The sequence below is a fragment of the Tasmannia lanceolata genome, unplaced genomic scaffold, assembly GCF_043159265.1.
Source record: "Tasmannia lanceolata isolate RefF3 unplaced genomic scaffold, GAP_Taslan_0.1 ptg000019l, whole genome shotgun sequence".
Taxonomy (NCBI): Eukaryota; Viridiplantae; Streptophyta; class Magnoliopsida; order Canellales; family Winteraceae; genus Tasmannia; species Tasmannia lanceolata.
The window spans coordinates 10,317,501-10,328,154 of record NW_027518696.1 but is presented as its reverse complement, the minus strand read 5'-3'; positions in this window follow the sequence as shown (position 1 = coordinate 10,328,154).

Here is a 10,654-nt window from a genome sequence, read left to right as displayed (position 1 = left end):
TGCTTCACCTCAAACTAAGGATCGTAATAACCAGGTATTTTTTTTTTGTTGTCCAAGTTTAAATATATAGTAGTTCTTATTAGTGAATGAATGAAGTTCTTATGGGTACCATATTTATGACTTCATTGTTTTCAGATTCATGTATGTATTCCCTGTAAGTTGATGAATTTTGAAGGCGATGCTGTGGCAAAAGGGTTCCTCAAAAGTGAAGATCCCAACCAAATTGTAGGGGGAAAAAAATTGGGTGAGGGATGGTGTGAAGTAACGATCAATGGAGGTATATCCCGAAAAGCAAAGTTGCCAAGATCGAATGGAAAACTTCAAGTCATCGGCGATGTCTTAGGAAGTAATGTTGCTTGGCCTCGTGCATTTGTAAGTGTATAATTTGTTTTGAAAGGCAATTTAAATTCTTAAAATGGGTTTACTTTATATGCATCTGTTCATTTATCATTAATTTATACACAGTATGTGTTTGTAGGTTAAATTGTTAACTCGCAAATGATAATGGGAATTGAGGAGATGATGAAGAGGAGATGAAGAAGATGATGAAGAGAGGAGAAGATAAAGAATGTTGACCAATATAATATTTTGTTTTGATATGGTTGGGAACAATGTAGCTACTATTTTGTTTTGATGTGGTTGGGCACTTTGTTTTGATGTGGATGGGAATAATATAGTATTTTGTTTTGATATGTGGTTCGGAACATTGTAGTATTTTGTTGATGGAACAATTATAAGATGTTAGCTATGGACGAATAGTGAATTCATAAATATTTTAATTTTAGATAACTTTTTTTAATTTTTATATGTTGTGGGAAATGGGTGTTATAATAGAAATTTTGATAATATGTTTAGATTGTTTGTGGAAAGTACAGGTATCATATAGGTCACAGGAAATAGTTATTTATAATGGATTTTAAAAAAAAAATTGAAAAGTCTATCCCTACTGATTTTATTTTGCATTTATGCAGGGAAAGAACCTTTTAGCTACGGCTGAGTTTAACTTCTCTGTAGGGAAAAGTGCCTTTTTCCTACTTTTTTCCTGAAAATATGTAGGGAAAAACTCCTTTTGCCTACTTGTTTTTTACCAATCCGTAGGGAAATCCCTGTTTACCCTACGGTTTTTTAAATTTTAGTAAGAAAAACTAATTGGAAAAAACCTTTTACCTACAGTTTTTAGATATTCCGTATGGAGAAACACCTTTTTAACTACGGATTTTATGAAACACAGTAGGGAAAATCACATTATCCCTACGGATGTTCTGGATATTTAGTAGGAATAAACACACCTTTACCTACGGCGTTATGAATTTACGTAGGGAATGTTCAACACTTCCCCTACGGATTATTCCGTAGGTAAAAGCAGTATATCCCTACGGAACACAAAATCCGTAGGGAAAAGGCTTTCCCTACCCCCACCTAGCCTACGGAAGGTGTGAACGGCAAAATCCGTAGGGAAAGGTCTATCCCTACGGAGTTTGATACTTTTCCCTACGGTTTTTTCCGTAGGGAAAGGCCGGTTTTGTTGTAGTGTTATGAGTACCTAAACCACTTTTAATACACTCATGATCACTTTTACAATGCAAGAATCCATATTTATACTTTTGGAACCATAACTTACACTCTTGGAACCACTATTTACACTCTTCGAACCATTAAATTGTGGTTCCGAGGTCTACATAATGGCTCTAACTGTATAAATGGGTTCTTATGAGTGTCTAAATAGAGTAACCAAATAGGTTGGATAATGGGTTTACAACCATTGAACCATTTAGAACTTTAGAACCATTGAACCATTGAGATATATATATATATATATATATATATATATATAAGAATAACCAAACAAATACACCACTATAGAGAGGATGATAATAAACAAAATCAAAAGAAAAAAAAAAACATGAAAACAACATCTAAAATCTAAGCACTAAATTGTGAAAAATGGATCTATCGGAGCACCCAAAGGAAAGTCAAGAGAACCAATGGGTTTTCTTTCAAACGCCAATGGAGATGGAGCTTACAAAAGGCGGCAATGGCAAAGCTTCCATGGCCTTTCATGGAGTTTTCCACATTTGGGAAGGCTTGAGGAAGAAGAAGGTGGAGGGAAAAGGTGAAAGTGTAGGTGAAAAGGTGAAAAGTGCATGGGGAAAGGAGCAAAAAAGGTGGAGGGAAAAAGAGGTAGGAGGGTATTCTTGTCCTAAGCCTCTTCTAAAAGTACCTGACAACCCCTCTTTTACTAAAAAGCAAAAGGTACCCTTGATTCACAATACAACCTAATGTTTGCATGTTTTTAACAATTTTTCCAAGTTTAAATAACACCTTCTCCAAAAGGCTTAAGCTTCAGGAGTAGCTGGTTGTTTGACTTGGTATCAACGCAAATGCCTAAGGCTTAAACCTCCTTGATAGCTAAATCCACGTACAATGGTCAAACCCAAAGTGAGGCCACATGTGCCACGTGTAGTCCAACCCAAAGAAAGAGGGGCCACAAGTGAAGGGGAGTGTTAAAGTATAAAAGATTAAATAACACCTTCGATCCAAAGGCTTAAGCTACTGGAGTAACTGGTTGTTTGACACAAAACCACGTAATTAACAGAAAATACCTTTGACAAAATCTTAGGTAAACACGACGAGTGATGTCTGTGACAGGTTGATCCATAAAACAAAAACAAAAAGTGTTAATTGTAATTGTCTAACAAGAAAATTAAAAGGTCGTAATTGCTTGACGAGAAAATTAACTAGTCTAACAAACTAGCTGACTATACGCCACAGAATTAATTAGAAAAAGATCATAAAGGCTAACATAAAAGGTCTCATTGCTGATAGATTTTCTTGGGATTCCAAGACAAGAGTTATCCCATTTTTGTCTCACAATTATCCATGATAAGATTTATTTCATAAAAAACTTTATTTTTCAATAAATAAGTGTGATTATTACCTAAAGGTGCAACTGCACATATAACCTTATGTTTTTGGGGATCTGCTAGGGACCATCGCATAAGGCATTTCGCAGATGGTCTGTCGCATGTCAGACCAGCCATAGAGGGTCACTTTTCAACAGATTTTGTCATCATTCATGAGGCGGGTGGTCCGACATGCGACTAAATGCATTCTGCGGTGGTCCCATGCAAATCCCTTTTTTTTTTTTAAAGATATTGTTTTTAAGGAATAAAAATTGTATCTTCTGGAATAAAATGCAACCAAAGTAAGGTTTCATTCATGGAAACTTGTTCGACAACCAGACGGCCCCAAAGAAGAATGAGTAGGCTGATGTACATGCAGGGGTCCACTTGCTCAATGATCCAGACCGTTTATTTGCTTGATGATGTTGTGAACGGTCCTCCACCACAATTCTCCACATAGGAAATTATAAGTCTCCAATTTCTTATGGCCTTTAAATGGATTATTAAAATATAAAAAACAGCGGTCTACATTCATAGGGAAATTAAAGTCTCCAGAAATCATAGGCTTAGAATCATCCATAGAGGAAGAATTTTGGTGTATGTATAAAATGGGGTCAGTTGATTTGTTCCAATTCATTGGTTTAATCCAGTATAAATCTAAGAATAAGATGGGATCGTCTTGATCCTTTATATTGACGCTTGTTACCAGAACAAACATTGTTCATGCTGTTTTCACCTCAAAACCCTCTCTAGGATTGCTAGCAACTCATGGGACGCCCACAAATTCTTTCTAATTTCTATGTCGGCTCTTTTCTTGTATAGCTGATAGATTGTTAGATTTCCCAAGGGTCCGTTTGGTTGCACCAAAAATCGTGTTTTTATAGAAATATCAAAATAAAAAGACATATTTTCCATTCCCTAGCATTGTTTAAACATATTTTTTTTCCCCAAATGCAAGCCGTTTTTCACTGTTAGACTTTCTCTCAAATTGGGGGGAAAAGTAAAGTAAAGAAATGGGACTCTATTTTTCTTTCTGTCTACTTTTAAATTGACCCAGCCATCTGTTTGAATGCACTTAAGTTGAAGTACAAAGAAATTAGAACACCATTTTCCAAGCGAAAACTGAGTAGAGTAAAAGCCGTGTTTACTTTCCCTTCCCACCTGATGGGAGGAAAATCAATAGGCTAATATTTGGAAATTTTCTTATGAACAAGGAAAGTAGAATTAACAGTGCATGACAATCAAATGTCTCCTAGAAATTAAAATGGTGTCATTTTACTTTTCTTTCCCACGGAAACAATATTTGAGTGCAGTAAATAATATATTTTTGAGAAGCATGCCCTTTGTGCTTAAATAATATATTATTCACGTAGGAGTGCAACAGTTGGAATCCTTATGATTCAGAAAAATGTCAAAATTTGTATTAAATAATATATTATTCAGAGGGAAAAGTGAGTGTACTCGGTCGAGTAGATAAGCTTATCTACTCGGTCGGCTAAAAACAGTGGGGGCCCACGTTTTTTGGGTGATCCAAACCATTCATTTGAAAGGTCCTTAGCTAGATAGGGTGTCCACAAAAAATCAGCCCCATTGAATCATCCTAACCTATCCAACAGTGGAGGGAAAAATGGGCAGATTTGTGGACAAACTGTGTCTGTCCATTTTTCCCTTCACATTTGGATGGGTTAGGATGATCGTATGAATCTGATTTTTTGTGGACACCGTATGTGGGAAGGGCCTTTCAAATGAATGGTTTGGATCACCCAAACAATGTGGGCCCCCACTGTTTTTAGCTCGACCGAGTAGATAAGCTTTTCTACTCGACCAAGTACGATCACTTTTCCGTTAATGTCTTTATATTAAATAACATATGATATATTTAGAAAAAATATAACGGTTGGGGTCCTTATTCCTTCAACTTGTCGCCAGTAGAATGGAGCAAAATTAAAAGCTAACAACTCAGAAATCTAAATGAAGCACAGACATCAATAATTTCTCCATACCTTCATCGAAGCCTATTGTGGACCCCGATCCGAGAACGAGTGAGGGAACGAGTCCCTAACACCCTCTGGATCATCCACGTGAATAGAGAGCTCTACCAAGGAACTCTCGAAACGGATGCCACCCTCATAGCATAGCACGAGTGGCGATATAAAAAGAAAGAGATATGTCTCGATCCGGAGCCAAGGCTCGAAACCAAGACATACCTGAAATAAACTCAGAGTCGCCATCCATGGATATGCCATGGAACCCTAAAATCAAATCCTCTGTGCAATGGATAACCAGAAATATATATGGGTTCGTGCCTGGTTACGAATGAGGAAGGTCTGAGAGCACCCCCAATTCGTCCGAGTGCAAACACTTGGTCTCTTATGCCATTTTTATTAACTCCAAAGAAGTTTGGGTAAAAATCATGTGAAATGGGAACAATCCTCAGGAGTCGTCTACCTAAGCATGCATTTCCTGAGGATAAAGATAATAAGCACACATAAAATAAAATAAAAGATGTGTCACCTAAGCATAGCTAGGTTATGAGTGACATGCCTAATGGGTGTCTAAGTTCTGATGTGCAAACATATGCAAGCTATAGCTAAATGTATAGGATCAGTACAAAAAAGTAAGAAAACATATCAAATCATACAATAACTACACAACAAATCCTAAGACTCTAAATTATTAGCCCGAGTCTTCGGATGGTCTGGTATTCATCTAAAGAAGCCTCCGAATCCCCGCCTCCACGAGAATCAAGGCAACGTAGTTCTTCGATGACCTATTCTAACTACGATGCTTAACCATCTAGAACCACTAACTTAGACTCGATCCACTAGACTCGACTGATTTTTAAAGCTTTTGTATAACTGCTTAAATTCATGTGAATTGTAATTTTTAGGACTCTCTATATGTCCTAACTAATGCAAGTTGATTAGCCTTAAGCTAATGCAGGTGGGTCCTATAACCTATGTGTATCTAGGCTGTGCAATCTAATGAAAACCATGGGCTGACTATATGCTTCCTAGTCTAGCCATCGGTTCGACTAAATGTCTAACCGATCGACTCGAGGCCTCCTAACTCTAGGGATACTCACACGACAGGACACACCATATCAAACAAATCAGGACAGACTCCTAACTCTAAAACAAACCAAACGGCTAGGACAGACTCCTAACTCTAGGGGAAGATCTCTTTGAAAAAAGGTTTTGGAGAAGCTTTGTATATTTTTTAAGTTTTGACAAATTTATTTTTTTAAAGGTTTGGCTGGACCTCGGATGTGGATCTCAAGCTGCACTACGTACCTCGTGGAAGAGGATCAAGCCAACGTAGTTCGAAACGAACTCTCCTAATTACTATTTCTAAAACACTCAACACTTTAGATTTTTTTAAGGTTTTCAAATGTTTTTTTATGTTTCGAATTTCTGATGTTTTTGGATTTTAAAATACTTTTTCCAATATTTTTAAAGTTTAAAGAGTTTTCGCCCTTTTGGTCAAAGACCGGAGGGAACATATGAATCAAAACCCTAGAGCTAAACCTTAGAGCAAATAGGGGAAATCCCTAAACACGATAAACTAAAAAACCAGGATGATGAAATGGTCTAAGACCCCAAAAGGCAAAGCTCTAATCACACTGGGCAAGTCTCTAGCGAATAAGAACGATGACCACACTAAGGAGAAACTCCTAAAAACAACTAAAGGAAAGGGGGAAATGAGTCAAAGACTCTCTAATAAGGATAAAATGAATCAAAGACTCCCTAATAAGAACAAATGAATCAAAGACTCTCTAACAATGCCATCCAAAGGACGAGTGAGCTAAAGGCTCTCTAATACTACAACTTAAAGGAGGAATGAGTCAAAGACTCCCTAATACTACCACTAAAAAGGATAAATGAGTCATAGACTCTCTAACACTCTATAAGGGGGGACAAATAAGACATAGCATGTCTTTTAACTCAAAAGAGAGAGAAACCAGGGGAGATTCTACAAATGAGGCACTGTATGCCTCCAATGAGAAAAGGCGGGCTCTAAGCAACGAGGCTTGCTCCCAGAGGAGAGCTGCCTAACGAGACAAAGCGTGTCTCCTATGATAAAACTCGCTAATAAGACCACAATGGTCTCCTAAATGAGAAAGAGAAACTATCATCTAATGGTTTCTAAAAAATTAAAGAAGTCCACTAAATAGAGAGAGAAATCCCACTTTGGACTAAGCAAGTCCCTTGAGGTTGGGCTTGCTCTATAGAGACACAAATTGTCTCTCTAAAGGGGAGGCTCCGACTATCGCCATCATTGCCCCTGTAATGGGAAAGGAGTAGGTAACACATAACCAAACTAAATGACTAAAGAAATAATGCTCTATACTCCTATCACATAGACTTATTTCCAAATGATCTAAGGTAAGCCAAGATAAGTCAAAACATTATTCATTATGCCTCAAACAAACATATACCTGTTATGAGAAACCAAATTTCCCTAATACTAATACAGAATTCCAAATAATGTACCAATCTCCCATGGCAAAAGACTATGAAAATTAACGCATTATTCAAGTGTAAAACCAATAAAGTCAACTGAGTGTACAACTCATAAAGATCAGCACATTACCATGTATTGGATCAATGATAACCTGAACTAATGCTTACCTTATGAGAACAAGTGTACCATTTGACAAAAATCCAATGAGAAACTGAACAAGTAAATACACTATGGTGACCAGTGCATTACCAAGAGCCAGATTTATAAAAATATGAACAAGAGTACGAGCATAAACCCCTAATGGTATCTTAAGGGAATAGTATCATCAAAACTATGACTTCAGATTAGTCAGATATCACATTTAGTCTATAAACATATATATAATATGATAGGAGAAGTACCACTCAATCAATTTATAATCACAAACCTCAAGATTAGGATCTTGCTTAATGTTGAAATCCAATAGAGAACACATTCAACTTTCGAAAATTATGGAAGCACAATAAGCAACGATTCAGATTTGGTTACCTGTGTTAAATCCTCAAACACATGCATACATGACGAAATGATACTCAAGTGAATATGTTTACACACAAGCACCAGAATATGCGGAATTTGAGACATGGCAAATTCATCACGAGTCATGGCAGGTTTACAGCAACAAATTCTAAATGAAACCACAATTACCCATAAATCTGAAGAAAATAAGATGAATTCCAAGAAAGAAATTACTACAGATCTTGAGACTAAACTATAAACTTCACACAAACAACGCAGGCATAAATGATTGGATAAATTTCCAAAGAACATTTTCGTAACCTCTGAAGAACTACAACATAATATGACTCATGTTAAAATTTTGACACATTTATAGCCCCACTGTCAGGTAAACATTCAAAAGGAATTTCTACAGGGTTAAGAAGAATTGCCACAGATCTGAACTTTCATCGCCAATCAATTCTACAAAGAATGAAAAAAACAATGATTGTACCTGATTGAGCGACAAATTTTTAATCGAAATTATGCAGCTCTTCAGATCTGATCCAATTTCCTCTGCTCCTTTGTGCTAATTCCCAAAATCCATAACGACAGCCCTCTCCTTCTCTTGCCCGATGAAACCACAAAGGCCTTCAAATGCCCTTTAAAAACCAGATCCTACTACAATCTCCTCTCAAACCCTACTTCACACACTCAATTCCTTTAACAGAGAAGGGTTGAAGGGCATGGCATCAAATAGAGATGGGCGTGGAGCTCGGCTGGCAATGGAAGATAGTTTGGGGTAGTGGCGGAAAAAGAAATTGGAATGAGATCTCCGTGATGGTGGCTTGGGGGAAGAAAATAGAGGTGGAGGTGGAAGTGGCCGATGATGAGCTTCAAGGTAGATCTATGATTTTAAGGCCTGGGTTTCGGGTTCAATCCATGGCTGAGGATTTTATTGAGGTTAAAATGAAGATTGGGGAAAAGAATGAAAGGAACATCCAAGCCGGAGATCCGGCAAATTGACCGGAGAAGAAGATTAGAAAAATGAGGTTAGAGCTTGGTTTCCTTTGCTTCAAAGCTCTGCTAGGGTTTCCAGAGTTAATAAATCTCACCGGATCTTGGAATTTGATGACCGGAGAAGACAATAAAGAGGAGGATCGCGATGGCCGATGATCGGAGCTCCGGCAACTCACCGGAGAAGACGATGTTGAGGAGCCTTCTTCTCTCTCGGATCTTTACCCTGTCTCAATCTTTCTCTGGAACCGTATCCTCTCTCTGTTTCCCTCCCTCTCTTCTCAGATCTGAGATTTCAGATCTCATATCTTGGGATCTAGCAACGATCAGCTGGAGCTTGGAGGTGGGAGAGATGGCGGAAGAAATGAAGGAGAAGCAGAAGATGGGGTCGAATTACGAGGCAATAGCCGGATTCCGGCAAGAAAACCCGCCGGAAGAGATGATCGGCCAGATCTCTCTCCCCCTCTCTCTCTCTTCCACTCTCTCGACGAAAGAAAAATGAAAAAATCCCCCTCTTCCTTCTGATTTTTTTCTTTTATATATCCATATAATGGTTGGGATATTGGCACACCCACAATTGATAAGCGCACATATTTTTGATGAGCGAGCGAATCAGCTCCGTCCCAGACGAGTTGATTCACCCCCCTTGCACACCTTATATTTAATGGCTTTGTAAATACACCCCCTGGTGCAGATAAATTCGCCCCCCTTTTGGTCTGTACTGCGCACATTCTCTCGGCCTGTTCACTGAGCAAACGCGCTCGGATCTCGACGAAATTTTACAGAGACCTATGGGGGACCTTAAGCTACCCCAAGGTTCAATTTGGGACCCCAGCTCACCGATTTGACAAGGTTTTGAACAAATAACGCAAACTTGGGTCCGGTCAAAATGGGGTGTCTACACCTATATGCATTTCATGCTTATACATGTGACAATCATTAACTATGCTCACACATAGTTTGTACTTTTTAGTTTAAAACCTCATAGACACCCTTTCTTCCCGGGGCCACCCCCTCTATTGTATTTATCACTAATCTTTTTACACTACAAGGAGTTGTCCGAGGGTGAATATTTCATTTCCCTGAATACATATACACATATATATTCATATGTACATAGATAATGCCCACATTGAACATTAGGTAATCATAAATGTGCCTCCGTTCTAACCATGACTGCCCCGTGTAGTGTGGCTCTATATGAGTTTTGAACAATTTCTTGTCCTTGGTAAAAATGACATTAAAAACGGGTGTGCCTAAAGTAAACTAAAGGGGGTACATTTATCATCTATTTTGATTATTTAGGAGTTTTTCATGCTTACATATGAAAGAAAGAACAGAATATAGATTGCATGTGGAGCACTAACAACACTTTTCTTTGCACTCTAGTAGGTTTCAAGGTTTTCTCTGACAAATGGAAAAAATTTATTTTGAAAAAAAAAATGCATAGAAAAACAAATACTAAAATTTTTATTTTCGCCGGAAAAAATAATTTTTTTATTATATCCATGGTTTTAAATTTCGTCCGAAATCTTTGGATTTCAGTCAAGACAGTAACCGAAACGTTCTGAAACCGAAATTGGCGAAACGTACCAAATTTCGGCCAAAATTTCGGAAATCGGCCAAAATTTCGTCAATTTTGATGAAATTTGAAAAGAAAAATTAATTTTTTATACCTTTCCCAAATTTCAGCCGAAATTACAGAAATTTCGGCCTTAAAAATCGACATTTCTTGTGTCTTTACTGAATTTCGGCCAAAATTTATGCCGAAACCGAAATTTCAAACCATGCTT